This window comes from Vanessa cardui, chromosome 27 (genome assembly GCF_905220365.1).
Source record: "Vanessa cardui chromosome 27, ilVanCard2.1, whole genome shotgun sequence".
In the NCBI taxonomy this organism is placed as follows: domain Eukaryota; kingdom Metazoa; phylum Arthropoda; class Insecta; order Lepidoptera; family Nymphalidae; genus Vanessa; species Vanessa cardui.
Window position 1 is genome coordinate 7,948,800 of NC_061149.1, and position 6,222 is coordinate 7,955,021.

A 6,222-nucleotide genomic window follows, 5' to 3' on the forward strand; every position below is an offset into this window, starting at 1 on the left:
GAAGCGGAGTTTGTTCAGTCGCGATCACTTATCGCGCACACGCTAAACGAAATCTAGAAAAACCAAAACATTCAAACCAATGACAGACAATTTTAAACCTTATTGCATTGTAATAAGATTACACAGAGGAGTTATTATTTATTAATAGTCTCGGTTATCTAGCTTTATATACAGACGTGTGTGTCTGCCATCGATATTTTGTTACGGAATATCACAAACCACAGTCGCGTATTAAAGTTTATCTTATCAAAATGGGTTCAGTAAAATCTCTACTGCTATTATTCGTTTTCATGCTCACAATTCAGGTATGTGTGTGTGTGTTTTAATTTTACCTGTGTGTGCTTTCGTTTAATTTTTTTTAAGTACTTTTGAAATACATGATCCGCCTCAGTTGAAACGCCTCGCCTTTCCTTCACTGGTGACAGAAGGGCTGGTTCGTTTTTTGCCCAGAGGATCGGAATTGCGATTCAACGGGGAAATGCATTCTTGCCAACATTCGTCATCATGCTCATGATTTATACAGTAACCATTTAAATGTGTTAGATTATAACATATCTGAAGAGATTGCAAACTATTAAAAGATTCACAATCTTTGGTCTCACTTGGTCTTATAATAATTTGAACTCGTTAATTCAATTCGCAATAAGATGTATATTTCGATTGCTTATAATAATTTTTGGTTTTAGTTGTTTTCAACCGACTTCAAAAAGGAGGAGGTTATCAATTCGTCTGTATTTTTTTATTTTCATAACTTTTTACTGATGGACCGATTTTGATAATTTTTTTTTGTTTGAAAGGTAGTGCTTCCCATGGGGTCCCATTTTAATTTTATTTTTAAAATCCACAATAGCTCCAAATAGAACAATAACTATAACTACGTTATATAATCGTAAATCGACTTTTAAGTCTCTAATATTTTTCATTTCATTTTACCTAGGAGGACTCTTACTTATATATGCTTGCTATATGCTATATGCTTACCTTTGGTTAAAAATGTTTCCAAAAACTGAAATACTGGGAAACTTCAACATTCTATTTTTCAACCGACTTCAAAAAGGAGGAGGTTATCAATTCGTCTGTATTTCTTTTTTTTTATGTTTGTTACCTCATAACTTTTTACTGGGTGGACCGATTTTGATAATTTTTGACACCGGCTCCAAATATAACAATAACTATAACTACGTTATATAATCGTAAATCGAGTTTTAGGTAGTCTAATATTTTCATTTCATTTTACCTAGGAGGACTCTCAAAAATATGTTAAATATGCAATTATTTTTATTACTTTTTAGTGCATTTTTATTTGTTTTAAAATAGTGTTTTGTTTGAAGTCGGTTTTTCTTTTTGTTAAAATTTTATTTATTTATTAAAATATCACTGCTATTTATTGATCCTGGTACAGAAAAACATTTGTATGTTTATCCTTTAATATAATCAATTTATGTAGATCATTCTACGAAGCTGGGACAGCTAACTAGTTAATAAATATAGCAGTATAAAAACAAATCAGAAAATCAAATTCCATTTAAGCGAAAATTTTCATTTAACTACGTGTAGGTTTTGTGAAAATAAATCATTTACCAAACATGTACCGGGTGGCTGTGGGCGGCGCGCGGCGCCCCCGAACGGGATGAGATGCTTAACAGCGGAGTTTAATTTTAGATAGAAAATAGGATTTAGGCTGTTCTTAAATAAATGAAACAATACTATATTTATTGGTACATCATATATATTAATACTATGTTGATTTTTGTCGCAGTGATTATGGGATACCTGCACATAAAATATTTTCTCTAGATTCTTAATTCCAATTTCCTATTCACTGGTGGTAGGGCTCTGTGCTAGCCCGTCTGGGTAGGTACCACCCACTCATCAGTTATTCTACAGCCAAATAACAGTACGTAGTATTGTTTTGTTCCGGTTTGAAGGGTGAGTGACCCAGTGTAACTACAAGCACAAGGGACAAACATCTTAGTTCCCAAGGTTGGTTGCACATTGACGATGTAAGGAATAGTTAATAGTTCTTACAGCGTCATTGTCTATGGGTGATGGTGACCACTTATCATCAGGTGGCCCTTGTGCTCGTCCGCCAACCTATACCACAAAAAATGTTACAAATTAATAAAATAAATAATTTAGAGATCGGAAAAGTGTCCTGTCCTGTCCGGTTAGAGAGCAGTTAATTTAAAAAAGTTTTTATCATATTGGCGCCAAATGTAGCTAATTGTAAATTACTGTGTAACACAGAAATCGGGAAAATTAACTATTATATAGTTATCATGGCTCGTAGACACTATGAAATATAAACTGTGTTTACCATCAACATGCCATTAACCATCTAAGAGGCAAAGTCATATTACACTCACCATTAAAAAAATCGTCTGTTTGACTTTAAAGATATACAGCCTGTAAATTTCCCACTACTAGGCTAAGGCCTCCGCCCCTTTTGAAGAGAAGTTGATGGATTCACATGTGGGATACAGACACATGCAGGTTCCTCACGATGATTTTCTTCACCGTCGCTCACGAGATGAATTCTAAACACAAATTAAGCAAATGAAATTCAGCAGTCCTTACTCGGGTTTGAACCCGCAATCATCGTTGATTAATGTTGTTAAATGACGATTAAAAGTGCTTGTACAAGCCCATGGTTATAATATAATAAGCCCACGAGTTCTAACCACTGGGCCATCTCGGCTCTCTTACATCTACTACTTTTTCTTTAGCTCAACAAGTTGTGGCGTGTTGTCCCTTGGGCATATTATAATTTGACTTATGTTTGAAATTTTTGTTTCCAGTACACCTAATACTAGTAGTCGCTCGTGGCTACGCTTGCGTTTTAGGGTGTTGGTTGTCATGTATCAAAAAAGTAGCCTATGTTTTTTCTTGGAGTTCTAGTTTGCTTTATAACACAAGAATATAATTAACTTTTTTTAAAAAAATAAAACCGATTTCAAATGCGTTGGGGGTGCAATATTTTCTTCAAATTCGCATGAAACCACCCTTTTGATAATACCTATTCAACAAAAAAATAATCGTTCAAATTGGTTTATAATCGGCTGAGATATTGCGTATAAAAAGTTCATCCCCAATTTTCCACCCTTGGGGGTTGTTTTTTTATTATTAAATATAAATGGGGTCACCGTTGAGGTATTACCTATACGCCGAAAAAAGATTTGTTCAAATCGGTTCATAATTGGCGGAGTAATCGCGTAACAAACATAGAAAAAAAACATACGGGTCGAATTGAGAACCTCCTCCTTTTTTTGAACTCGGTTGAAAATTCATCAAATTCTGTTCAGCGATTTTGTCGTGAAAGAGCGACAGCAGACAGATAGACAGACTTTCACATTTATATAATTAATATGGATTAAACTATTATTTTCAGATAATCACCTGTCATTGGTACGGCAGGTTCGGCTACCCACGGCCACCTCTGCCCCCACCAGGCTTATACGGGGGCTTTGGATATGGCGGATTTTACAGACCGTACCCACAGATTATAATCGCGCCCCCACCCCCACCGTTCTTCGGTTGATGTGACATCTTCGGGCTGCGACTTCTAACACTTCTGGCGTAGATTGGAATACAATTGTGATGACGTGATGACCATAGTATTTATTTAAGATAATTGTATATTTGTATATTATTATAACAATAAATGGTTATGTGTATATTGTGTGCAATTAAAGCTTTATTTTAAGTATTAATTTGTTTAATAAACGTTCATTTACATAATCAATATGGTTCTCATTACTTTACCACAGACTATAAATACTAATAAGACTAATAAGACAGCACTAAAAAAATAATATAAATCATTATGTAGGATAAAACAAAGTCGCTCACTGCTGAAGTATATTTAGTATCAGCATTGCAAAGGTGCGAAGCCGGGGCGGTCGCTAGTAATATTATATAATAATACCTTCTCCGAAACGCGCTGCATCTGCTAGTATCAGTCTATGTATAGTACGACACAACTTAGATGTAACATTGGCAAAATTCGTAAGTACGCTATCCAAAATTATCAATATTTATTTCGTATGTGAATTTGATCTTTACATAAACTTGTAATATCATGTTACCTAATATATTCTTTAATTTGACACGTCGCTGACGCGTGAATCTATAGCGACGAATGGCGTCGAATGGCGCGATAGGGAGCTGTTTCTGTCGGTTGTGTAAATCGGCAGTAATCGGTTTTATTGAATTTGCTAATGCTACATCTAAGTTGTGTCGTAATATACAATGTAGTCCGGTCAATCAAGACATTCAGTGATGCATAAATTTACAAGCTGATAATTGGTAAAATTGTACGAAATAGTACTATAAATAAAATTTTAACAAAAAGAAAAACCGACTTCAAACAAAACACTATTTTAAAACAAATAAAAATGCACTAAAAAGTAATAAAAATAATTGCATATTTAACATATTTTTGAGAGTCCTCCTAGGTAAAATGAAATGAAAATATTAGACTACTTAAAACTCGATTTACGATTATATAACGTAGTTATAGTTATTGTTATATTTGGAGCCGGTGTCAAAAATTATCAAAATCGGTCCACCCAGTAAAAAGTTATGAGGTAACAAACATAAAAAAAAAGAAATACAGACGAATTGATAACCTCCTCCTTTTTGAAGTCGGTTGAAAAATAGAATGTTGAAGTTTCCCAGTATTTCAGTTTTTGGAAACATTTTTACCCAAAGGTAAGCAAAATGAGATTTTCGCGATTTACAGTAATACAGTAGGGTTTCATATAAAAATTACATTCAATACTTTTTTCTTACGGGCCAGCGTTTCTGAGATACTAGGATTCGAAAAGCAGTTACTGTCATAATATGCGTGAGTATGTAGTAAAGTAAAGTAAAAGCCTGTAAATTTCCCACTGCTGGGATAAGGCCTCCTCTTCCATTAAGGAGAGGGTTGGGAACATATTGCACCACGCCGTTCCAATACAGGTTGGTGGAATGCACATGTGGCAGAATTTCGATGAAATTAGACACATGCAGGTTTCCTGACGATGTTTTCCTTCACCGCCGAGCACGAGATGAATTATAAACACAAATTTAACAAAAAAATATATAGCGGTGCTTGCCTGGATTTAAAACCGTAATCATCGGTTAAAATGCACGCAGTCTAACCACTGGACCATCTCAGCTCACTTTTAATATGTGTTAATATATTTTCCAGTCGTATTGGTTAAGTAATTTATTTGTTTATTAAAGCAGACTTAGAAAAGCATGTCTAGCAGTACATCAAAAACAATAAATGGCCTTACCGAGCTGTGGATTCCAGAGTAGTAGCAAATTTTAATTTCTTAGAATTATAAAATCAATACGATCTTTAGTATAAAAACATAATTGTCAAAAATGTGGGTAATTTGTTTACATTTACGTTTTATTAACGTTTGCATGCAGCCATTCCATTCGTGCCAAACAGCTTGATCGAGAAAGTATTTTTTAAGTGTAGATGTGCATTTTTCGTTTTTATTGTCCTACATTCGTTGGCAGGCATACTTATCAGAAATTGCATACTATATTAAGAAACTCTTTAGTTATAGTTTTTAAAATCTATTTTATATTTAGTAGAGCTTAAGGAACCCAGTAAAATTTGTTTTTTATATTTCTTGTAAATATTTGCCGAAAAATTATGATATTTTTAAAAATTCCATATTTAAATAGCGCGCAAAACCGCTACTTGGACAATATGGCGCTGCAATGGGGTCGGTGACGTCACTTTGCTGTATTTTAATCTGTGGTACATATAGTAGAAAAGCAAGGTTTACAAGAAAGTGACTTTATCATAAGCCGGGCCAATCAGGAGCGTTTTGTGTCACGTGACAAACGTTTGAAAAAATGCATTTTTTTTTTGATTTTTTGATTAAATTAAGTATTATTTTCAAGTTTTGTTAGTAAATAACCATTTTTAAACTCATAATATTAAATATTAAAGAAAATAAATTTCCTTGGAATTCAGTCTTGCTTCACACCAAAATTCTTGATATTCGGTGCAGTGGCATAGACAATCAAACAGAGTTATTTTCGCATTTATAGTATTAACATAAATATAACTCTTCGCGTAACATATGCCAATAGAAATCCTATCATTTATACCAAATTTCATCAAATTCGGTTCAGCGGTTTGGTCGCGAAAGAGCGACAGACAGACAGAACTACTTTCACATTTGTAATACTAATATATGTATATGTTTAGAACAC